General features: G+C 34.2%; 1 protein-coding gene across 5 annotated transcripts in view; it reads left to right on the top strand.

The window, feature by feature from the left end:
• The first annotated feature begins 2,539 nt into the window (after window positions 1-2,539).
• LOC145685820 (leukocyte elastase inhibitor-like) overlaps window positions 2,540-27,482 on the top strand; it is an 88,762-nt gene continuing 63,819 nt past the window's right edge. For all 5 annotated transcript variants that reach the window (XR_014131490.1, XR_014131489.1, XM_081758401.1 and 2 more), the window contains exon 1: window positions 2,540-2,637. The gene's annotated coding sequence lies outside the window, so the exon portion shown is untranslated. The remainder of the gene's footprint in view (window positions 2,638-27,482) is intronic.

Genomic DNA, 27,482 nt, shown 5'->3' with positions numbered 1-27,482 from the left:
AACTCAGACTATAGCCCTGAACTTGGAAACCACGTCAATAGCAGTGGTGCTAACCTGAAACATTATAAAATCCCATCTCGAGAGGCAGAATTTCCCATTTTGGTCTTGAATTTCCCACGTTACACAAACATCATTTTTTTTTTAATAAAAATATATGAAAAATGGAACTATTGTACCTCACATATTTTCTTCAATATGGGAGTAAACTAGTCGTAAATTTCGATATTATATGTTTATCAATAGAGACCGGATGTTAGGCAAAATGGCTATTCTGTAAAATTAAAGATATGATCAAAAATAACATTTTAAAGTTTATATAGTGGGTTATACCTTCGATTTAAGCCAATTTTATTTTGCCTATTTTGCCTATTTCGACCTTTACTGCCTAAATAATTGCTTTAGTGCCTGATGTTGCCTATTTTATGCATTTTCTTCAAAATAAGCCTTCATTGGGAAAATATATAATTTATATAACATAAATAATACATACATATATACGTATATTAGGTGTTTGTAAACACAAGCACGTGGTACGTTACAATATATACACAGGATGAACTTCAAAGATGTGCACATCCGAGATGATTAATGCTATCAAAAAAAGACAAAAAAGTTCTCTTGTAATTTTTCGAATTCCGTGTCGTGTGCGAGTGATAGTGATGCCAACTTGGAATCGAAAATCGAATCCTGACAATTGGAGCGGAACAGATAGATGTGCACATACGTTGGGAGGTGATTCGTGACGTGAAAAGAAGAGAAAAAGTCCTCTTGAATGTCACGAATCACTTCCCAAAGTACGTGCACACTGTTATGTCTCGCTCCAATTGTCAGGATTCGATTTTCGATTCCAAGTTGCCCCCCCTGTCACTCGTATAGACGCGGAATTCCATAACATGCAAGAGGACTTTTTGTATTCTTTTGATGTCACGAATCACCTCCCGAAATATGTGCACATCTTCCAGGTTCACCCAGTATATATGGAATCCATAACAAGCTGTTTTTATATATACAATAAAAGAAGATATTGACAAAGAATTATGTTTCTATATTCGTTGAGCATTATTTATGACTTAAATCTATTTTTTAATGGTATTGAGTATTTATCTTCATTATTTCGAGCTACATTTTAGTGCCTATTTTACTGCCTATTTTAAAAATTTTTAGTGCCTATTTGCCTGCTTATTTTCTATGTTTTTAGTGCCTAAACATCCGGTCTCTATTTATCAATTAGTTAAAAATGTCGAAAATTTTCTTAATTGAAAATGTTGGCGAAAATAAGTAAATTTTGTCGTCAGGACTTAGTATTTACGTAATTCCTTTGTATGATTCTATTGTAATAAACGTAACAATACTAGAGGAATTTCATTCTCCAGTCATTTTGTGAGAAACGTTTCCCAAGTTGTTGCTTCTCATTTTGAATTTTACTTTGATCAGTTAATTATATTCGTTGTAATTAAAAAGTGCCAGAGCACAATTTAGATTTCTTGAAGACTTCTTTTTCGTTTCTTTCTTTTAGAATCACAAGTTACTTCTAAAGTAGTATGGGCGCCCGAAGGGGGTCAGGGGGCACGGGCCCCCCTGACTCACGAAAATGTATACGTAATATAGCAAACCACGTATATTAAATACTAGAAATACCACACGTAATATAGCAACCATGGAGATGTCCCCAGAAAATTTTCTTCGGGCGCCCCTGCTTTCCGCCCAGAGAGAATTTCGTTGCTATAGATGAAAAATCCCATATTTGCTGCCACCTGCGATTAAAATTCCCTTTATCCCTTTTCAAGGAATCAATGTAAAAAAATAGGGCCGCGGTGGCTCAGTGGTAGAGCGTTCACCTGAGGTGCTTGGGGTCTCGGGTTCGATCCCAGCCCCCGCCAAGTGAACTTTGTGGTGGACAAACACCGAGTGCGTGGGTTTTCTCGGGGTTCTCCCGTTTCCTCACACTTTCTTCATTCCACCATTTCATTCATTATTCATCATCAGCGTCTCCTTTGGCATAACCGTGGGACGTAAAGCTCGAAGATTTCAATTTTTAAAAAATCCACAAAATGGGATTTTTCCCACCAGTTTACATCACTGGCTAACAGTTATGCTAATGCAGAAACAAGAAATAGAATATTGCTTAAATAAGACAGCGGTTAGTTTACTTAATTTTGGTAGAAACTATATCAGATTAGATTTCTTCCGGAAGGTAGCACAAATTCCAGTTCACAGTCTATAAGGAAAAAATCTTTAGTTAGCATAGCATAATAATGAGTGTTTTTCTGATTTCAAATACTAATAAAATACTTAGAGCTGTAGTGATACGCATCTATTTCACACAATTCACTTACAGGAAAATACTTCCCAAAGCATTCTGAAATGAGGTCATAAGGGCCACAAATTTTTCTGAATCATTACGGAGGTTCATGTTACATAATTTGTTTTCTTTGGCAATTTGACTCATAACTATGAAATGTTAAGGTGATTTCCTTGTATGCGATAAGCGTTAATGGTCGTATTTTTTTCTTTGTTATTGGTAGGAAAATACTATCGTATGGTGAAGTGACACATACTATTTGCGTCCATCAAGGTCATAAAAGAAGCTTTCGCCAGACCACTTGTTCATTCCAGCCTGGAGTAGACGCAGAACAGGTAAGCACTTTGTTTCTTTTTGTTTGTGCTAGTTGATACACTTCTGCAAGTGAATTATCATTTATTTGCTTATAATGTTTATATATATATATATATATATATATATATATATATATATATATATATATATATATATATATATATATATATATATATATATTTCTAGCTAGAATTAGAGAATTCAAATGTTTATAGTTCAACATAGTAGTTATATAGAGGGTCATCCATTTGGGGAGGCAACCGCAACAAATGTTATGGAGCCCATTAAAAAAAAAAAAACTTTTCTTCATTCAATTGTGATTTTTTTGTTTCAAATGTGGGGTACCCTCACATAACATTGGTCTGAGTGCCTCGTGATAATCCGTGGCCAGCCCTTGTTACGTGTAGACGAACAATGTGCGTCTTATTGTTACTACCTGTTTTAAATTGCATATACGTGTTGTCAAATAATCCTCCCATGTCAATAACGCTGTCAGGTTCGTGTTATGTGGCTGTTTTGGGCCTTATGCTGTACCTTTGATGGCTTCAATGAACTTCTTTTCCTTCTGTGGGAACAAGAGATAGTAACGAGAGTTATGCAGTATCGGTTACTTTGCACCAGATTCAAGAAATTTTAAAGAAAATCACATGTAACTTACAAACGTAAAGATTTAGAACACTGTATTTTAAACACATAATAGCTAGATATATAAGGAAAACATTCATGCTAGTACATTAGTAAACATTCAGTATGATTATAGTTATTGAAAGGCAAGGTTCTAGAACACAGGTCCTCCTTCCCGTCTAGTTGTAATAAAGACAGAAAACAATATGCCCTGCGGGGCTCTAACCCGCCTTCACTCGCTAACGCTCGTTCGGCAATACTATGTGATTTAAATATTAAACTTTGGTACAGAAAGGAACCAACCTAGCTACTAACCTACATGGGAGACCTGTGTTCTAGAACTTTCCCTTATTGAAATATAAACTTTGATCAAAGTTACCTCATAAGTGAGGATACTTTGCACAACATACATAATATATATATATATATATATATATATATATATATATATATATATATATATATATATATATATATGTTCAATATATGAACACAATATTTCTGCGCAATGTTTTCCCTTTGGTATTTATACATTTCATTTTCTACACGAAACTGTATGCAATCTACAAATATTGATATTAGAATAATAGTACCGGTATTAGTATTTCTATGAATTATCAATATTTGTAAAGAAAATTATGTATTTTCTGGTACCAGCACAGGAACCACATTCTAATAGTTTAGCATTTTAGCATATGTTCTTAAAAAAATACCAACTCAGGAACAGAAAAAAAAATACTCGTGAACTGATTTTTGCCTTGGTTGCTCTTATGTCCAAGAATATCATTCCAAACATAATCAATGTAATATTTACAGGATTTGGGGCTTTCAGGCTGAAGCCCATCTAAATTGCATGATTTTTTAAAAAAATCTAATGTTAGTCATCCCTATGCGTATAAGCTTCAAGCCCCCCAGAAAGTCTAGTGTTTTCTTTAAAAAAAAAAAACTATGCATTTCTAAATGAAGCCTCATCGAATTACTTTTTTAGAATTTATTTTCCAACAAGAAATCCATTCCGGCATCTATCTAAATAGGAAATTTATCTAAAATTACAAGGCAGGAGTTATCAGCAGTAGTAATTACCTATCTAAGGCGTTACTTTGCACCCCTGCAAAGTAACCCCGATTAGAGGCTGAAATCGCCTTCTTCCAATTTTATTTTTTTATGACTTTAAAACATTTCACACTTCAATTTTAACTATTGCTTCAAAGTCCCATTATACACCCAGTAGTATTATATGAAACTGACTTAACTTTGACGGAAATTCTTGTACGTGATATCTTTCAAATTTTGTCGGTCTTTACAATGACTACTTTCCATACCTCTACAACAACAAACCCTCCGGGTAATTAGAACTGATGTTAACGGCTAACATTGTAGCCAAAATAGAGTTATTTTATCTTATGGTAGGAGTTGAAACTTTCTCTTTACAGTTCATGGTTTTACAGACAGACGACTCTGAAACTTTTTTTTTTCATATTTTGTGTAAAATAACCCCTGATGTGCCTAGTAACCCTGTCTTATGGTAGTCTAATAGAGTGTGTAACTTCTTTGTGGTTATGTGGTTAGCATCATGGGCGCTCGAAGAGGAGAACACGATGGGCCCGGGCCCCTCCCTGGCTCACAAATATGTATATATAATATAGCAAACCACGTATGTTAAATAGCAGAAATGCCAGACGTAATATAACAACCATGGAGATGGGCTTTTTCCTAGAAAATTTTCTTCGGGCGCCCTTGGTTAGCATAGCTTCGATGCAGGAGACATGAATTCGATTTCTGGTGGGAGCTCATGTGGTTCGAAAAACACGTTAAAATGTAGTTTCACATATCTCAGAGTTTGTGCTAGAATGGACATTAAACTCAAAGTGGATCATCTAATAGAAGCTGGGCTTTGGTTGGGAGTCGACCTCAAGGCCTATTAGTCTATAAATAACCATTTCAAGATGGTTCAGTGGCAGAGCGCTCATTTCTGATGTAAGGAGTAACTTGTTCAATTCCAGGCCACATGAGTTTCTGAGTTTTCTTGTTTCCTCCTACATTCCCATTCGATCAATCTCTTTATAATCATACATTTCTATTAAATCAGGAATGCAAATAAGCAAGAAATTTTTACTAGCCCAAGAAAAAAGCTGCTAGCCCACATCTCTGTCCCAATCGTGATTTGTATAGTCTTTACTGTTGAATAACTCGCCCTCACCGATGAACCACTCGCCGTGAGCGAGTGGTTATTTGCATCCCTGTATTAAATATTTGCTGGCTTTAGACTAAAGCTTATAACGAAGGTTGTAAAACTGAGACATTTCATTTATATATATGGAGGTTGAAAAGTTCGCAGCACAAGAAAAATATAAATTATTTGCTCCACACATTTCTTACTTTAGCTATAGGTTGCAATTCAAAATTTCTACATTCAATTTGTAGAGTATATATATAGGATGTTTCAAAACAGCATCGACAACGTTTTTGGTAGGTGATTCCTGACACCAAGATAAGACAAAAAGTATCAATCAACCTGGGTGCACAAATGCTTCCTTTCGGAGTTATACACTGCCGAAAACGTGAAAAAATGAAATTAAAAGGTCCGTAGTTCCGAAACTATCTGACCTAACGTAGTCGGGTCAAGACTTGACTTAGATACTAATATGTGTCCTATCCAAATATCCATGTTTCAGAATCCTGTGGTACTTCCGCAACAATTTTTATAGAGGTGATTACTTCAAATTAAATGCCCGTAGCCAAACCCCTTTATAAAAACTTTTGCGTGATTATCTTACGATTTTAGAACATAGATTTTTGGATAGAGCACGTATTAGTTTCTAAGTGAAGTCTTTACCCGACCTCGGTAGGTCCATACATATGGAGTTATGGACCATTAAGGTTCAATTTTTTGTGATTTCGGCAGCGTATATCTCCGAAACGAAACATTTGTGCACCCAGGTTGGTCTATACGTTTCGCCTTATCGTGGAATCTGCCTTATGGTGTTAGGAATCACCTCCCAAACGCTGTCGGTGTTGTTTTGAAACACCCCATATATATATATATATATATATATATATATATATATATATATATATATATATATATATATATATATATATATATATATATATATAAACTACTGGTGAACTTTACAAGGCTTGCTCAAATATACTCCGGGGGCCGTGGTGGCTCAGTGGTAGAGCGTTCACCTGTGGTGCGTGAGGTCCCGGATTCAATCCCAGCTCCCGCCAAGTGAACTTTGTGGTGGACAAAAACCGTGTGCGTGGGTTTCCTCGGGGTTCTCCCGTTTCCTCCCACTTTCTTCATTCCATCGTTTCATTCATTGATCATCATCACCGTCTCCTTTAGCCTAGCCGACATAATTGTGGGACGTAAATCTCAAAGATTTCATTTTTATTTTTCATTATCAGACTATACTCCGATGCTAGAACGTGTATTATAAAGTTTATTCCCGGAATTAAAGATTACAAATGGGGATGGACACGAGCGAGTTTTCTTTGAAACTCAACTCGAAAAAGATATCTTCGAGCTCGACTTGTATTCGGGTCGAATTTCAAGTCGAGTCGAAGCAAAACAAGCCAAATCATGTGTGTAGTTTCAAGTAATCTCTTAAAGTGTCCTACATATACAATATACAACTATACTAGTACAAATTATGATGATGATTTGTATAAACATGAAAGATCTGAATACCAAATACTAGTTGACTGCCGATCTCGGTTATCGAGAAGTCTTCAGGAGGCAAGAACATCGTTCACGAGGTGCTGGGTTTGAGTTCCGGAGGAGCAAGTATTCGGGCTCGAGTCAAAAATTGATAAAAGTTATAGGGCGCCAGCCAAACATGTCCAAAACTGTTTGGCCCGGGTTTTAAGGTTGCCAACTGCTCCAGCGGCTTGGCTCACTGGTCATTCAATATCGAGCCAAAACAAGGAGTAATCCGAGCCCACAGCTCACCCAAACGAGCCGGCTTGAACCGATGGCTCACCTGAGCCGAACCGAGCTGATAGCTTACCATAACCGAATCGGCTCGAGCCATGGGCTCAGTTGACACCACCACTACCTGGGTTGGGCTGCTTCTTGGGCTCAAACATTCGACCGTGCAGGTCTCGACCTTGATGGTAAGAACTACAGTATAAACTTATATTAGTGCTCATGACATTTGAGGCTTTTCGTTATAAAAATCTATTGTCTCGTTATCGGGACGAGACGAGATGCGAGCAATGTCCCCTCTCGTGAGCAACACTAAAAGTATTCTACATTACTGCTTATATTTCTCATCGTTTTCTCTTTGCAGTTTAATCAGGCCATAATTTCAAAACTAGTTAAAAGAGTAATCTAGAATACTTTTATTAAACTCGACTCGACTCGTGCCCATCCCCAGAGATGAAATGGTTTAGCAACATCAGACAGCCCTGTAGAAACACATCTCTCCATGGCGGATAGTTGATTTTATCAAACATAAGTGACATGGAGACTGCCTTGGACACTGTATAAGAAAGGTTCCTGTGTGCACGAGTTAAGTTTTGTACCACTCGACAAACCGAAGCCACAAACTTGTGCCAGTATTTGAATATGTCACTATTCTGCACGTATTTGTCAACAAATGTCTTGAACATGGACGTCCGCAGGTTGTTTTCCAAGGGGAAAAGACACACACACACACACACACATATATATATATATATATATATATATATATATATATATATATATATATATATATATATATATATATATATATATATATATATATATAAGTGGGTTGAATTCGGAAAACATTTTATTGGGAAAAACATGGTGAAATTGATGCTCCGTTCGTCCTCATAGTGGGAAATAAAATAATTGTGTATTTAAGTACTGTCTAGGAGGGGGACAACTTTACTTTGAACAGATGGATTTTATGTCAGTTACAGCCAGATATGGAGTACATATAGTTGAGTGGAGTTGATTTTGAGTTTAACGTCCCGTTCAGCAGCTAGGCTATTTGAGACGTGGGAATAGTGATTATCGTGGAATCTCCGAACCACATGAGCTCCCGCCGGAAATCGAACTCGGGTCTCCCACGCCAAAGGCGCGTACGCTAACCACTTAGGCATTAATGCGTACATATTGTATACGCATTCTGAACTTGTATCTGCTATAGAATACTGGTATAGATTGCAGACAACGTTAGATCAGAGCTCTACCCAATTACAAATAGGGATGCGCACGAGACAAGATTTGTGGCCGTCTCGTCTCGAAAATGTGCTGTAAAAGTGATGTCTCGACTCGAAAAATGTATATTTCTCTATTGGAAGAACCGTGTCTCGACTCGAATTTTGTCAGGAAAATCCTGTCTCGACTCGTCGCGTGCGCATCCCTAGTTACGAACTAAAATATGTTAAAAGTAATGGATTCTCAGTGGAAGCTCATATGGTTCGGATCCAATGTTAAACTGCATGTCCATGCCTCACATAGCATCGCTGGTGAAAGAGATGTTAAACTCTATTCTAATTTAATACGAGAGTTATTATTATTAAAATAATAATAATAATGACTTACGAAGATGATTTGTGAATTTGACCATAAAATCAGTTTTATTTTCATTTAGTTCCCAGCAATGTTTCTTCCAGGAATACTTACGGAGAGTTTCTTCCACGGAATTTCACAATCGACCCCCTCCACCCCGGAACTAAAATAAATAAAATTAGAGACAGATTGAATATAATTTTCGATTCGAACTCGAAGTACCCTAAGCTTTTGAAGACCGAATATTATATTTTGCCTTCCAGTCTCACTGTTGTTCTCGACCACAAATCGTCTAGCATATATTTGTTACTTGTACACAAAATAGTTTGCTTGTACAGGAATATATTTAATAGGTCGCAAATACCCCTTGAATTCCCACATCCAAGTTCGCCGATCCTTGAGGGGGTGGCCGAGGGGGCACGGGCCCCCCAAAACTTATGTGGGGCCCCTCATTTTATGTATGAATATACAATATTTGCCATAATTTGAATGCAATTTTTCTTAAAATCCTCATATTTATGCCTTCTGTATCTGAATGCCCCCAAATTTATAGAGAAATCGGCGCCCTTGCCCACGTCACTTTATCTTCTGCGTATAAACAGCTGGTTTTAAACGACTTTTCATCCACTTTTTTTTTAAGTGTTTCAGCTTCTTATCCTTTTATATTGATATTATGAAAACAACATGCTTGGAATCACTACAAACTCTTTTTTTTGTTTGTTTGTTTGTTTGTTTGTTTCTTTCTTTCTTTCAAAGAAAGTTGAAGATCTAAGTATTTCAATTTTCTCTAAACATGTTTATTCAGCAACTGCCGGTTCTCTATATGCAAAAGAGAAAAGGGCGAATTAATATTTTATGAAGGGATAACATTGTAGGCAATATGCAATACATGATATTTTTAGTCAAGGATACGCTTCCGATGCGTTACCCCGCAGCGAACGATTTAGGTAGCTACTCCGTAATTTTACTTTCGCCAGAGTTATAAATCATAGTGTGAGCCAGTCAGTTTCCAGGCCTTACTGCCACATGCGAATCAAGAAAAATAACCCTATTGTGTTATATAGATTTTTCTGTGCTTAGCTAATTTTTCGGAATTTCCTTGTATTTTTGTGAATTTTTTTGGTATACACCCACATACTTTATAATAGCAGAGTTCCACTACTCTACACAAGGCATCTTCCAAGCAGCTGTTTCTTGCTAAAATCTTTTTGCGTGCAACACGTTTTTCCTTTCCTTTAGACATCTTTTACTGATTCCGAAACAGCAGGCGGTCTATTGTTCCGAAACGCACCAAATACGCTCGAGATAATGTATTCAGCGCTTTTTTTATTGCTTTCGCGTTTGCAGTTCATTGTGATTAGCCATTCACATTTAAATACATGGTCAGCGTATTTCAAGCGTACGCATGAGCCATAGAACGCGTTGCGAACACATCGAATAACCGTGCACTAAATTACTAAGTCTACCCTGACGCTCCCTCTCCACAGTTTCAACAAAAGTGGGAAGGGACAGAAGTATCTAAGATGATCGCGCGCTCACGTTTCAATTGAGAATAATAAAACCAGTGAGTTAGTGAATCGTCTTTTGTAAGATCACGATTGACTTCGTCAATACTTGTGATTTCTGTGAATTGAACAACACAACATAACGGAAATGCGGATTGGCTTTATTACACCAACCGTCGCTATTATTTAAAAGGGATAGTGGTTAACGATGGTTGAAACCTTAAAAATTTTCCGTTTTTTCCTATTTTCCAAAGAAAATAATGAAATTATGCTAGATTTAGCCAAGATGCTAGACGCTGAGAGCGTGCTAATTATGCTAACTTTAGCACCAAGATGCTAAATATGGCTCGACTAGGGATTGATAATTGCTATCATGAATTGGTTATCAGGAGATTAGGAATCACCGAAGTGACTACGTTAGCACCAATGGGAAATATTCTGTGTTAATTAAAAATTGTGATGATTCTACCATCTAGTGAGCAGAATGTAACTAACGAAAACTCTTCAACTTTTATCTGTATCTACAAAGCAGTAATTAATACAATAAGGAATTGGTTGAAAGCTCGCATTTAGGAATTGACGTGAGACTTTATAAAACAGTCTCCGCTCGTACAGGATCTGAAGCCCCACTAAGAATCAAGAATAATTTGAAGTAATTACATGACGGAAATTTATTTTTAATAATTGACGTGATTTCAACCACAGACTGTCAAAGCCTTAAGGTAGATCTACAAGTAGTATTATAGTGTAGATCAGTGATGGGCAAACTTCTTTAGGAGAGGCCCAAATAAGAAATAAATCTTAAGGTTTAGACGGGTCAATATAATCTATATTATAAAATTGAAAGTGACGATGTTTGTGACTCTTAACAGCTTGAACCACCCGACCAATCTCGATCAAATTTTCAACATTCATAAACTTCGAGCCTGTGAGTGTTTTTATCATTTCACTTTGACGCTAGAACTGAGGGGAGGGGGAGGGCGGGGAATTATACAAAATAAATAAAATTTAATAACTCTTGAACTAAACGACCAATCTTGATCAAATTTTCAATATAGATGAGGTCTCATGTCTGGGATGGTTTTTATCATTTCACTTTGACGGAGCAACGTAGGGGCGGGGAGGAGGGGGAGATATACAATAGTCAATATATATAAAAATAAAAGTAACTATGTTTGTGAGTTAATAACTCTTGAACAGTAGAGTAATCTGCATCCATGGACCATTTTTGACCTTGAAAGTACTTACACTTTTGGTACATATTGTCGTTGAAGTAATGAATATTGTAATTACTCTAAGTACTCTCATTGAAGTACAAAGGTTCAATTGTAATTAAATTATTACGGCTTTCTTTTTACCGGTACTTTAGGTACAATTACTGACATGTAATTATGCTGTACCGGACTGTAGTTTCATTATTTTGCCTACGTAATAACGACCTACATATTTTTTGTCCATTTTTTTCTTTTATATGCGTTCCTTTGTAGAGCATGTTAAAGTGACAGGATGAATTATTTTTTGATAAAGGTTTAAATAGGAAATTGAACGAAATGGTTGGCTGTGCTTGTACTTTATGTTGATTAATTATTTTTGTGTACTTTGTAACATTTTGAATGTCTAAACAGAGCTCGCCCATATGTAAAGTGATAAGTAAATGCATTTGTAATGAGGGTGTGACATTAGATGAATTGAATCGGCAGACTTTGTAGTGCTTTGAATTATAGCGAAAAATGTAAAGAAAACAACATTAGTTACTGAAAATAAATTGTTTTGGGTTTAAATGTGAAAATAATGTTAATTTAGTTCTGGGTAGGGTGGACATTTTAATATAAAGGAAGTAATAATGTAAAGAATTCACGCATGGTTTTTGAAGTGTATAATTAATGTCAACCGTTTGATTTTGAAAGACTTTTTTGAAACGGAAACGCAATCCTTTAAAGATTAATTGTTTGGGTAAACAACAGACAAACAAAACTGCAACCCGGCAGGTTTAGGACGCGACAGGAAAATTAATTCAGAACGACAAGGGTTCTTTAAGAAAAGAGACCGCCATCTGTTTTAACATAAGTGCCCGCAGGGGAGGTTGGGCGACACAGAGGATGTAATATATGAGTTATGGAGAGTGAGGTTCTAGAATTTGGTAGAACTTTCTGGATTTATTTTTGTTGGTATACAAACTTTGATGCAAATCAAGTGGTTACATTTGAAGAAATAAAAGCACGATGCGTTTGAGTTGGTGAATTGTATTCTATAGAAGTTAACAGAGAAGAAGAATTTATCTGTAAGTACTGGCTTTGTTTTTTTCTTGTTTTATGTTTATGTTTTCTTTTTTTCGTATGAGAAGGGACATTGGAAATGAAATACACGCAAAACATTTGTAATTGTTGGGAGTATAAGGGGGACGGAAGTGTTTGTTTTTATCGGGAATTGATTGCGGATTTTCCGGCATCGAAAATCAAATGACTCGATGTACTTATATGTAATTATAAATTAACTAAGGTGTAGTGTAATGTAATATGGAGGCTACAGGGATTTAATATTGGTCATTGCACTTGGATTTGAACCAGGGCCCTCCCACGTGGAAAACCGTACGCTAATTTTTTTTTTTGTTCGATGGAGTTTTTTTACTTATATGGCACTAAAATTGAACACAATCTGTGACTTGCCGGGAATCGAATTATGATCTTCCGCGCCGAAAGCCAAACACAATAAACAAATAGCAAGGAATTTTGGATTGTTTGGACCTCTCCGTCAGAACGAGGCGTAGTTATTATTTTACATATTAAAAGAATAGTTGTATAGACACACAAACGGACACATTTTATAATAAATATGCGATTATTTTCTTGTTCATAGGACCATAGCATATCTTCAGAATATAAGAAATTAGTGTTACATGAAAAGACCATTAAATGATGTGTGAAACTGATTACTTATGTAATATGGTATTAATTTTTATTATTTTGTGTGTGGTATTAACATTTACAGTAGGGGAAAGGAACTGGGTAGCCTACACCTGCTTCGAATTTTGCTTATTTTTATCTTTAGTACTATTGAACTGAACATAAGTTTGAATTTCGGTGACGAATAATATTTTTATAATTGTTAGCATATGTCAGTGGTTTCCAACCTTTTTCATTTTGAGGCGCATCTGGAAAAAATGTTGTTTGTAAAATGCAGGAGCTGAATAAAAGCTTGGTATGTGATACTTTTGTAATCATTTTATGAGAAAATTTAGATTTTTTCTTATTGTTTCTTGATGGTACAAATAATCGTATTTGATTTGAAGTTTAGCGTCCCTTTTTAGCACCATAGTTATGTGGGACATGGACCTACTGATTAACGTTGAATTAGAATCCTTGAGCTTCCGCAGGGAATTCAATCCCCACGCCAAAGGCGCGTACGCTAACCACGTAGCCACAAAGACCACGTAGCCTCAAAGAAGATTTATTCGTGTTTGAAACAGTTACAGGAACTAAAATACGGTATATAGTTAATTTCTTTTGGTAAGCTTCGTGTTTTATATTATATATTCACCTCGTGATTTACAGCGGTCCTAAACTAATAGATAGGAATTTTGTGTTGTAAATGAGAGGAGAGTATTTGAAAATGTTATTTAGCTCAAAGTCGCGTCTCAGTTTCATTAATTGAATGCCGGACAAGCGCCTTTTGTAGGTATAGAGCATATGGTTTTTTACTTTAACGTTTTAGGCTTACACTTCCTTGCTATGAAAGATGGGAAACTAGTTTTAAAAAGTAAAACGATTATTATGGTTTATATGAAAAAAGCACTGTGAATCAAACTTGGACCTACGTTTACGAAAAGCGCCCTGCTAGCCATTAAATTATCGGAATATATTAGACAGTATGGAGAACAAGAATTAGTACCAAGATTGTAATTTTACGTGCGTATGTGACATACACGCTGGGACGTTTTTATACTAACATTATCAGTGAGATTATTTTGTTTCGATAGTATTATATATCCAGGTTTTAGGGTAAAGTAGACGGATAAAAGCGAATACTTATAAGTAATTTATGAAGGGAAGAAATAATAGTGGTAGAGGGAAACAGACATAATGTGTTTTAGGATGAAAGGGAGACATTTCGTATGAGACATAACCATACTATTTTATTGAGGCATTAGGTCATAGATTTTTAGATCAAGAATTTTAGATGGGGATAATGTAAAAGTAATTAGAACATGATACGGTATTAGTTAACGAAGAATCTTCTTTATTGAAATCTGTGTATGAAATTAGTACACAGTACTAATACTGCGTACTGCAGTGTGCTAAAATGAACCGAGAATAATAAGTTGTCTAATATTAATCACGTTGATTGCATGGTTTAAAGACACTTTTTAAATATAGAAAACATATTTGTTTCTCGCCGAGCGACTTTGTATGAGAAGTGACTAGTAAGAGGAGATATATATATGTAATAACAGGTAGTGTACGTTAGGGACAACTTGTAGTCATCTAAACAAGGAAAAGTATCGACACTTGTTGTTACGGAATATAAGAGAGAAACGCTTATTCGGCAGTGCAGGTAACGGCATTTAATAGTGTGATTAATGTACTTATTATTGGAATTAGCCTTATATACTGATTATAGTATTTAAGTTTATGACAAGATTTATTAGCTTTGAAATTTTGTAGGTCCGCAAATTTCCTGTACACTAGCGCCATGTTTGCCGTCAGATACGAGGCAGCTCAGATAATAACAACAATTGGCTTAACCGACCTATTAGGAATTACCGTGACTGAGTTACTGAGACGCCTTGTTGTTACAATAAGGATAGTAGTTTTAATTCGGTAACAATATCTACTGTATAAAAACAAGCAAATGAAAAGTGGCTTGTTTTAAGATAGCACTGGATAAAGCATACCATTTAACTGGCCTACACACCGTCTGCATGATGTAACTAGCTCTATTAAGAGTTAGGATGGGTTGCATTTTAGATATAATGAAAGCTTTACGCAGTATACTTGACATTTATGCTACGTAAAAATAACGTATTTTTAAATAATGTTTCATAAGTTTCTTTTTTGGAAGTTTGTGATTTCTGTGACAAAAAATTGCATTAGGAAGTGTGCTGCAATCTATTTTGTATTTATATAATTATTACTATAATTATATTTTCTATACTTTAAACAAAATCGAGACTTAGCCCTAATAAATGACTGCTTAATATTTTTAACAAAACATATTGCATTCAAATTGTTTTGTTTGAAATATAATTGTGTTCTTATATTTGATATTGAGGAATTTCCGGCTATACTATGATCGTAAGACTTCTAAGAAGGAAGTGAAGAACAGCAAGCGAAACGAAAATGGCCCTAACTGTGTGTAAATCAGCAATTCACAACTTTTAATGCAAGTTGGCTACTAGTATGTAACTGACAGATTGTTAGATTCTTGCAGATGCTCGCTTGCTGCTAACTTAGAGATCAGATAACTTTTAAAGTTTCGCAAGTCTAGTGCAAGTGAAGCGCAAACTTATGCTATGTAGGATGTGACATACTCTGCAATGAAGCAGAAACAGAACTGGTGGGTCACATACCTAGAACAGATAGAAGATGGACGAGAAATAACATACATTGGATTTTCTAGAGATAAGAAGCGATGTACATAGAAGACAATCGAATACAAAATGTATAGATATAACCTGCCGTTTAGCAGAAACTGTACAAATGGAAAAGATCAGCTGATGGAAACATGTAGAAGAAAATGATGGAGACCTTCGTTCAGGAGATGATTGATATCATTTGAATACATATGAAAGTTACACTTTTATATTTAAGCTGAACGTTACAATTTTTTCTACAGCGACAGGAAAATGATCTAGCAGTTGGCAACACTGAAAAAACGTTAGAAGCACAGACGGTGGATGATTTAAATTATTTATTTTTACGTCCTAATAGTTTTTTAGTTTCACATACATTAATTGTATTTTCGTTTCTTTATTATAAACATGAACATGCAAAGCATTTTGTTTATACAGTTAGTTTTAATTATTTGATATTGTACTGATTGGTATATTATTTCAATTACTAGAAGATAGTTGAAAAGTTTTGTGTAGCTAGACGACTATGGAAACCTTAGAGTATTGTGATATGAGCATGTTTAAAGTTACAGAAGAAGGGTGAAACAGAATCATGATGAAAAGTTGTAAAAGGAGAATGTGTAAGGAAATAAGAGATTTGTGAATTTAGAGAGACAATTGAAATCATATTTAGTTATTAAACTAAAATATTTGATAAAGATTTTTAAAATTTTCTATAATTTTATTTGACATATCCAGTTAAAAATGCGCACGCTATTCACAAGTAATGTAGTTAGACACGTATTTGAAGATATTTAGTGGTATTTTGATACATTTTTAAAGATATGCCTGAATATTATTTTTAACGATATATAATTGTTTTGACTATATAGCTGAAAAGTAATCATACTGATATGTATTTTGGCTATATGTTTTGTTTTCCAAGGTCCTAATACGTGATATAAGCTATTCAGCATTTATGAACTTATTTTGTTCATCCACTACTAAATTACATCCATCAGTTGCACATTTAAATCAGTAATTTTTTTTACTTATGAACCAACTAGTTATTACTGTGAAGACTACGTTACATCATAATAAATTATAATTGAGCAAATCAATTATTTCTAAGTCTTTAGCAGTGGAGGTTTAGATGTTAACTATCTCAATTGTTCAAAATTGGATTCCAATTGTAAGTGCACTTGTTATGATTACTTTTTGATATTTTAGTTTCATATTTAAGTATAAAGTTTGTTTGTTTATTATCTATATAAGTAAATGTTTGTATTCATACTATTTAAAAGTTCCTATAATACATTTTCAATGAAAGGAAAATTTTCTGCATCTTAGTTTATCCGAAGAAACAATATGTAGTGTATTCCCCTGCAAGAGAAATGTTTCTGAAATTCAGTTTAACAGAAAAAGTTGGTAAAAAAATATGTTAATAAAAATTTTAGTGCAAAAGTTAATGTATATTGTAACCAAAACGTTTCTACATTTTTAGTTTCTCAGAAGTTAGAAAAAAAAATGTAGTGTCAATTTTCTGCAAGAAAAGTTTCTGGAATTTAGTTTAACAACAAAAAATAAAGGTTTGTAACGAAATGTTAGTAAAACATTTTTTAGTGCAAAATTTTATCTGTATAGTGTTGTAGCAATAAACATATTTTGTTACAAACTTTTTGTTAAAATGTATTTCAGAAACTTTTCTTGCAAACAATTACACCACATATTGTTTCTAACGATTCTGATAAACTAGAATGCAGAATGTTTATTGTTACAACGTTAACATTAACTTTTTGCACTAAAAATTTTTATTAACATATCTTGTTACCAACTTTTTCTGTTAAACTGTATTTCAGAAACTTTTCTTGAGAAAATTATGCTACATATTGTTTCTTCGGATAAACTAAAATGCAGAATGTTTATTGCTACAACACTATACAGATAAAATTTTGCACTAAAAAATGTTTTACTAACATTTCGTTACAAACCTTTATTTTTTGTTGTTAAACTAAATTCCAGAAACTTTTCTTGCAGAAAATTGACACTACATTTTTTTTCTAACTTCTGAGAAACTAAAAATGTAGAAACGTTTTGGTTACAATATACATTAACTTTTGCACTAAAATTTTTATTAACATATTTTTTTACCAACTTTTTCTGTTAAACTGAATTTCAGAAACATTTCTCTTGCAGGGGAATACACTACATATTGTTTCTTCGGATAAACTAAGATGCAGAAAATTTTCCTTTCATTGAAAATGTATTATAGGAACTTTTAAATAGTATGAATACAAACATTTACTTATATAGATAATAAACAAACAAACTTTATACTTAAATATGAAACTAAAATATCAAAAAGTAATCATAACAAGTGCACTTACAATTGGAATCCAATTTTGAACAATTGAGATAGTTAACATCTAAACCTCCACTGCTAAAGACTTAGAAATAATTGATTTGCTCAATTATAATTTATTATGATGTAACGTAGTCTTCACAGTAATAACTAGTTGGTTCATAAGTAAAAAAAATTACTGATTTAAATGTGCAACTGATGGATGTAATTTAGTAGTGGATGAACAAAATAAGTTCATAAATGCTGAATAGCTTATATCACGTATTAGGACCTTGGAAAACAAAACATATAGCCAAAATACATATCAGTATGATTACTTTTCAGCTATATAGTCAAAACAATTATATATCGTTAAAAATAATATTCAGGCATATCTTTAAAAATGTATCAAAATACCACTAAATATCTTCAAATACGTGTCTAACTACATTACTTGTGAATAGCGTGCGCATTTTTAACTGGATATGTCAAATAAAATTATAGAAAATTTTAAAAATCTTTATCAAATATTTTAGTTTAATAACTAAATATGATTTCAATTGTCTCTCTAAATTCACAAATCTCTTATTTCCTTACACATTCTCCTTTTACAACTTTTCATCATGATTCTGTTTCACCCTTCTTCTGTAACTTTAAACATGCTCATATCACAATACTCTAAGGTTTCCATAGTCGTCTAGCTACACAAAACTTTTCAACTATCTTCTAGTAATTGAAATAATATACCAATCAGTACAATATCAAATAATTAAAACTAACTGTATAAACAAAATGCTTTGCATGTTCATGTTTATAATAAAGAAACGAAAATACAATTAATGTATGTGAAACTAAAAAACTATTAGGACGTAAAAATAAATAATTTAAATCATCCACCGTCTGTGCTTCTAACGTTTTTTCAGTGTTGCCAACTGCTAGATCATTTTCCTGTCGCTGTAGAAAAAATTGTAACGTTCAGCTTAAATATAAAAGTGTAACTTTCATATGTATTCAAATGATATCAATCATCTCCTGAACGAAGGTCTCCATCATTTTCTTCTACATGTTTCCATCAGCTGATCTTTTCCATTTGTACAGTTTCTGCTAAACGGCAGGTTATATCTATACATTTTGTATTCGATTGTCTTCTATGTACATCGCTTCTTATCTCTAGAAAATCCAATGTATGTTATTTCTCGTCCATCTTCTATCTGTTCTAGGTATGTGACCCACCAGTTCTGTTTCTGCTTCATTGCAGAGTATGTCACATCCTACATAGCATAAGTTTGCGCTTCACTTGCACTAGACTTGCGAAACTTTAAAAGTTATCTGATCTCTAAGTTAGCAGCAAGCGAGCATCTGCAAGAATCTAACAATCTTTCAGTTACATACTAGTAGCCAACTTGCATTAAAAGTTGTGAATTGCTGATTTACACACAGTTAGGGCCATTTTCGTTTCGCTTGCTGTTCTTCACTTCCTTCTTAGAAGTCTTACGATCATAGTATAGCCGGAAATTCCTCAATATCAAATATAAGAACACAATTATATTTCAAACAAAACAATTTGAATGCAATATGTTTTGTTAAAAATATTAAGCAGTCATTTATTAGGGCTAAGTCTCGATTTTGTTTAAAGTATAGAAAATATAATTATAGTAATAATTATATAAATACAAAATAGATTGCAGCACACTTCCTAATGCAATTTTTTGTCACAGAAATCACAAACTTCCAAAAAAGAAACTTATGAAACATTATTTAAAAATACGTTATTTTTACGTAGCATAAATGTCAAGTATACTGCGTAAAGCTTTCATTATATCTAAAATGCAACCCATCCTAACTCTTAATAGAGCTAGTTACATCATGCAGACGGTGTGTAGGCCAGTTAAATGGTATGCTTTATCCAGTGCTATCTTAAAACAAGCCACTTTTCATTTGCTTGTTTTTATACAGTAGATATTGTTACCGAATTAAAACTACTATCCTTATTGTAACAACAAGGCGTCTCAGTAACTCAGTCACGGTAATTCCTAATAGGTCGGTTAAGCCAATTGTTGTTATTATCTGAGCTGCCTCGTATCTGACGGCAAACATGGCGCTAGTGTACAGGAAATTTGCGGACCTACAAAATTTCAAAGCTAATAAATCTTGTCATAAACTTAAATACTATAATCAGTATATAAGGCTAATTCCAATAATAAGTACATTAATCACACTATTAAATGCCGTTACCTGCACTGCCGAATAAGCGTTTATCTCTTATATTCCGTAACAACAAGTGTCGATACTTTTCCTTGTTTAGATGACTACAAGTTGTCCCTAACGTACACTACCTGTTATTACATATATATATCTCCTCTTACTAGTCACTTCTCATACAAAGTCGCTCGGCGAGAAACAAATATGTTTTCTATATTTAAAAAGTGTCTTTAAACCATGCAATCAACGTGATTAATATTAGACAACTTATTATTCTCGGTTCATTTTAGCACACTGCAGTACGCAGTATTAGTACTGTGTACTAATTTCATACACAGATTTCAATAAAGAAGATTCTTCGTTAACTAATACCGTATCATGTTCTAATTACTTTTACATTATCCCCATCTAAAATTCTTGATCTAAAAATCTATGACCTAATGCCTCAATAAAATAGTATGGTTATGTCTCATACGAAATGTCTCCCTTTCATCCTAAAACACATTATGTCTGTTTCCCTCTACCACTATTATTTCTTCCCTTCATAAATTACTTATAAGTATTCGCTTTTATCCGTCTACTTTACCCTAAAACCTGGATATATAATACTATCGAAACAAAATAATCTCACTGATAATGTTAGTATAAAAACGTCCCAGCGTGTATGTCACATACGCACGTAAAATTACAATCTTGGTACTAATTCTTGTTCTCCATACTGTCTAATATATTCCGATAATTTAATGGCTAGCAGGGCGCTTTTCGTAAACGTAGGTCCAAGTTTGATTCACAGTGCTTTTTTCATATAAACCATAATAATCGTTTTACTTTTTAAAACTAGTTTCCCATCTTTCATAGCAAGGAAGTGTAAGCCTAAAACGTTAAAGTAAAAAACCATATGCTCTATACCTACAAAAGGCGCTTGTCCGGCATTCAATTAATGAAACTGAGACGCGACTTTGAGCTAAATAACATTTTCAAATACTCTCCTCTCATTTACAACACAAAATTCCTATCTATTAGTTTAGGACCGCTGTAAATCACGAGGTGAATATATAATATAAAACACGAAGCTTACCAAAAGAAATTAACTATATACCGTATTTTAGTTCCTGTAACTGTTTCAAACACGAATAAATCTTCTTTGAGGCTACGTGGTCTTTGTGGCTACGTGGTTAGCGTACGCGCCTTTGGCGTGGGGATTGAATTCCCTGCGGAAGCTCAAGGATTCTAATTCAACGTTAATCAGTAGGTCCATGTCCCACATAACTATGGTGCTAAAAAGGGACGCTAAACTTCAAATCAAATACGATTATTTGTACCATCAAGAAACAATAAGAAAAAATCTAAATTTTCTCATAAAATGATTACAAAAGTATCACATACCAAGCTTTTATTCAGCTCCTGCATTTTACAAACAACATTTTTTCCAGATGCGCCTCAAAATGAAAAAGGTTGGAAACCACTGACATATGCTAACAATTATAAAAATATTATTCGTCACCGAAATTCAAACTTATGTTCAGTTCAATAGTACTAAAGATAAAAATAAGCAAAATTCGAAGCAGGTGTAGGCTACCCAGTTCCTTTCCCCTACTGTAAATGTTAATACCACACACAAAATAATAAAAATTAATACCATATTACATAAGTAATCAGTTTCACACATCATTTAATGGTCTTTTCATGTAACACTAATTTCTTATATTCTGAAGATATGCTATGGTCCTATGAACAAGAAAATAATCGCATATTTATTATAAAATGTGTCCGTTTGTGTGTCTATACAACTATTCTTTTAATATGTAAAATAATAACTACGCCTCGTTCTGACGGAGAGGTCCAAACAATCCAAAATTCCTTGCTATTTGTTTATTGTGTTTGGCTTTCGGCGCGGAAGATCATAATTCGATTCCCGGCAAGTCACAGATTGTGTTCAATTTTAGTGCCATATAAGTAAAAAAACTCCATCGAACAAAAAAAAATTAGCGTACGGTTTTCCACGTGGGAGGGCCCTGGTTCAAATCCAAGTGCAATGACCAATATTAAATCCCTGTAGCCTCCATATTACATTACACTACACCTTAGTTAATTTATAATTACATATAAGTACATCGAGTCATATGATTTTCGATGCCGGAAAATCCGCAATCAATTCCCGATAAAAACAAACACTTCCGTCCCCCTTATACTCCCAACAATTACAAATGTTTTGCGTGTATTTCATTTCCAATGTCCCTTCTCATACGAAAAAAAGAAAACATAAACATAAAACAAGAAAAAAACAAAGCCAGTACTTACAGATAAATTCTTCTTCTCTGTTAACTTCTATAGAATACAATTCACCAACTCAAACGCATCGTGCTTTTATTTCTTCAAATGTAACCACTTGATTTGCATCAAAGTTTGTATACCAACAAAAATAAATCCAGAAAGTTCTACCAAATTCTAGAACCTCACTCTCCATAACTCATATATTACATCCTCTGTGTCGCCCAACCTCCCCTGCGGGCACTTATGTTAAAACAGATGGCGGTCTCTTTTCTTAAAGAACCCTTGTCGTTCTGAATTAATTTTCCTGTCGCGTCCTAAACCTGCCGGGTTGCAGTTTTGTTTGTCTGTTGTTTACCCAAACAATTAATCTTTAAAGGATTGCGTTTCCGTTTCAAAAAAGTCTTTCAAAATCAAACGGTTGACATTAATTATACACTTCAAAAACCATGCGTGAATTCTTTACATTATTACTTCCTTTATATTAAAATGTCCACCCTACCCAGAACTAAATTAACATTATTTTCACATTTAAACCCAAAACAATTTATTTTCAGTAACTAATGTTGTTTTCTTTACATTTTTCGCTATAATTCAAAGCACTACAAAGTCTGCCGATTCAATTCATCTAATGTCACACCCTCATTACAAATGCATTTACTTATCACTTTACATATGGGCGAGCTCTGTTTAGACATTCAAAATGTTACAAAGTACACAAAAATAATTAATCAACATAAAGTACAAGCACAGCCAACCATTTCGTTCAATTTCCTATTTAAACCTTTATCAAAAAATAATTCATCCTGTCACTTTAACATGCTCTACAAAGGAACGCATATAAAAGAAAAAAATGGACAAAAAATATGTAGGTCGTTATTACGTAGGCAAAATAATGAAACTACAGTCCGGTACAGCATAATTACATGTCAGTAATTGTACCTAAAGTACCGGTAAAAAGAAAGCCGTAATAATTTAATTACAATTGAACCTTTGTACTTCAATGAGAGTACTTAGAGTAATTACAATATTCATTACTTCAACGACAATATGTACCAAAAGTGTAAGTACTTTCAAGGTCAAAAATGGTCCATGGATGCAGATTACTCTACTTTGAACCACCCGATCGATCTCAATCAAATTTTCGACATAGATAAAGTTCGAACTTGGGGTGATTTTTATCGTATCACTTTGACGTTAGAACTTAGGGCATGGGAAAGAGGAGGGAGAGATATATAAAAATAAATAAAAAAAAAATTCTTGAACCACCTGACCGATCTCGATCAAATTTTCAACATAGGATGAGGTTCGAGACTGGAAAGTTTATTTATTTATTTTCACTTTGACGTTAGAACCTAGGGGAGGAGAGGGGGGATTTATGTATTAAAACAAATAAAACTTAACTCTTGAACCACCCAACCGATCTCGATCAAAATTTCAACATAGATTACATTCTAGCTTGGTACATTTTTTTTTTTTACCATTTAGCATTGACGATGCAACGTAGGGTGGTGGAGGGAGATATATATCTAAAAAAATGAAAGTTTCTTTATGACTTCATCACTCTTCAACCACTCGACTAATCTCGATCAAATTTTCAACATAGATGAAGTTCAAACCTGAGATGGTTTATGTCACCACTTTGACGGTGTAACGTAATTGAGGGGGAGAAACATTTAAAAAAAATATATCGAAAATGACCGATATTACTGTCGAATCTATAGTTTTTGGGGTCGCTGAGATGCACAGTGACACTTCCGATGTTGTTTAAATCCAAATTCAGCCCCGCACCTTGGGAGATGAGGGGATATATATATATATATATATATATATATATATATATATATATATATATATATAAATGATCTAAAATGACCGATATTAGTGCCGAATCTACAAATTTTCAGATCGCTGAGTTGAACAGTGAAACTTCTGATGCGTTTAAATCTAAATTCAGCCCCCACAACTGAGAGAAGGAAGCTTGACGGTGTAACGTAATAGAGGGGGAGAAATATTTAAAAAAAATCTAAAATGTCCGATATTAGCGTCGAATTCATGGTTCTTGGGGTCGCTGAGATGAACAGTGACACTTCCGATGCCGTTTAAATCCAAATTCAGCCCCGCAACTTAAGGGGGAAGGAGGAGGGATATAAAAATGATCGAATATGACCGATATCAAAGAGCGCTCTAGTAATAGCAAAAAGTGAATGACTAACGAAACAGTTTTTCTTAATTAAACACAGGAAAGCGGGTAATTGGTGCTAGTTTATTATAAACAACAACAATGTATTTTATTAAATTCTTGTAGCACTGAGCTCTGTTAATGATTGAAGTTTCTCATAATCTTGAACTGGGAAGGACTGATTCTCAGAAGTGCCTATTACTCAGTCAAATGCCTATTACTCAGTAATTTACTAATATTACTCCTTCGAATGATCCTTTTTTGGGATCAAAAGATCCAATATCTTTCAATCAAAAATGTTCTTATAGGCAGGGTGCGAATTACCGGGGGGATGAGGGGGATTTTCCCCCTCAATCACATTTTGTTCCCCCCCAAAGAAGTCAGCTGAAGTATCCCCACCGGGGATGCTCGCTTTCCCCCTCAAACTATGCTTAGTATAACTCCAAATTTCACTGATTTTTGTTATTTCTTGTAAATTTAATCTTCTAGCTGTATTTCGAAATGATCGATGTAAACTGTTCAGTTTTGGTCATTTCTACTTACCACCTAATTACCCACTATTTTCAACGTTGTTTAGTAGAACTATATTATTATGACTACGGTTGTTACTTGCAACTGTACCTTCGTACCCTTCAGTTCGTCATCGTTTGTGAATTTGAATGTACTAATTGCGTATAACAAAGCCACATATAGATTTATAAATGTTCTTAGCGGTTGGGCAAGAAGAAGTAAACAAATAGCTTATTCTACCATACTTGGCGAAGTTCGGATATGTCATATTCATCCTCTATATTTGTATCGATTATCATCTTATTTTAATTTTTGTTATAACATGTTATTTCATTTTTCAGTGTGCTCTTTGTTAGCACATGGTCTTCATTTCCTAGTAGGTTGTGTGTATGCAACTCAAAAATTGCATTTAATTTGTGATAATTAGCATAGTAATCACTGCTTTTACAGTTTACGGAAATGAACTTTTGAAACTGTACTCAAAATCTGAGATATAGGTATTCTCTCGTAAGTATATGTTAACGTACACGCTGGGGGATACGCTCCTAGTGAGCAGACATGTTAATGAAGGTAATTTTTAGGTGAATAAGCGAATAATTCAAGATTTGTTTCAGCATTTGTTAATACGACTGGTTCTCCGTGTCTGTATAAGCATTTCAACTGGAGCAGGTTTTTTTAAAGTTAACCCTTCATTTTTCCATCTTTTCGCTTTACAGTTTGCTGTCCACGCAATTAATGTTGTCTGAAAAACTTCAATGTTTTACTTTATTTGAATAACGTAGCCCATAGTGAATCAACTCATCTTCAACCTAACAGTAAAGTAATTTTTAAGTGTTGACTTTCTGTGCCCATCACGGAATCGATATTTGGAGGAAAAAAGTCGTGATGAGCACAGCTTTAGCGGGAAGTAGATGCACAAGCTCGAAATTTGAATTGAGATATTTTAAATATTTGGCCTTCGATTTGACCTTGATGTGAGAAATCGGGACCAGCAACAATCCATTTCTTATTTGATAGGCTAATATCTAGATTTTCTTAAAATAATAATAATAATAATAATAATAATATGTCCGGTTTAACTGATAATTTTAGTGGTTTTCACAAGACTGAAGTAGGTTTCTTTTTGCAACCTGTATGTATTAATGCAAAGTGGAAGCTTTCAATATGAGTGGAAAAATTAGCATATGCTTGTGATCATGGCTATCGCTCGAGCCGAATTTTTAACTAAATAAACCTTAGAGAGCTACGGAGACAAGAGTGAGTACGACATTAAAACACGTTCAGAAAGGTTTAGTGGGATGTGTGTATGTCAGACAATATGTATGTGCATAGTTATTGTCGGTAGATTTATTAAATTAATAAATCTCTTATTTATTACAGATGTCACACACACACACACACACACATATATATATATATATATATATATATATATATATATATATATATATATATATATATATATATATATATATATATATATATATATATATATATATGGGGATAAGGCATTTATTGTCTCATTTTGAAATTTGAACCTTCAGACTATGTCATTTGGCCTAATTTTATCCCCCCCAATATAGATTATCTAATTCGCACACTGCTTATAGGCCTTATATCTGGACACGGGCGACGGGAAGATTTTAGTCAAATATATTTAACCCTGCGTTACTCGCGCACGGTCTCACAGTCCGAGCGTAGGTCATTTTTGTTATTACATCGCTATATATTGCCCACACGTGCGGCCAGTCCATATAGCTTCCATTATTACATATTTAAGTAGAGCAAGCCCTCCTACGAGTAATACCCGCAAAATATAATACTATACAGTGAAGGAATGAGTCAGTGGATTGCCGAGTGACGACTTTTGTCAGGGTTATCTGCGTCTGGGTCCTTCTTCTCATACCCGATCTGACCCGCTGATTCATACACACCCGGTAATCCAGAAGCAGCCGAAATATAATCTATGCAGCTCGAATTTTCATCTGTTTGATTCTCGGCGTGATACCGTGTAAACTCGCGTAATAGTCACCCTCGCATAATAGTCGCACCTTAAATTTGAAGTAAAAACATTTGCCAAAAAGTTTCCCTGCATAGAAGTCGCATTCTACGGGATTTTGTCTTTGTGAACGAGACTTTCTTCGAAGTTGCTTATCTTGCGCTAGTTCGA

The sequence above is a fragment of the Thermobia domestica genome, chromosome 5 (genome assembly GCF_964235325.1).
Source record: "Thermobia domestica chromosome 5, izTheDome1.hap1.1, whole genome shotgun sequence".
Classification (NCBI taxonomy): domain Eukaryota; kingdom Metazoa; phylum Arthropoda; class Insecta; order Zygentoma; family Lepismatidae; genus Thermobia; species Thermobia domestica.
This window is presented reverse-complemented; position numbering and strand designations above follow the sequence as displayed.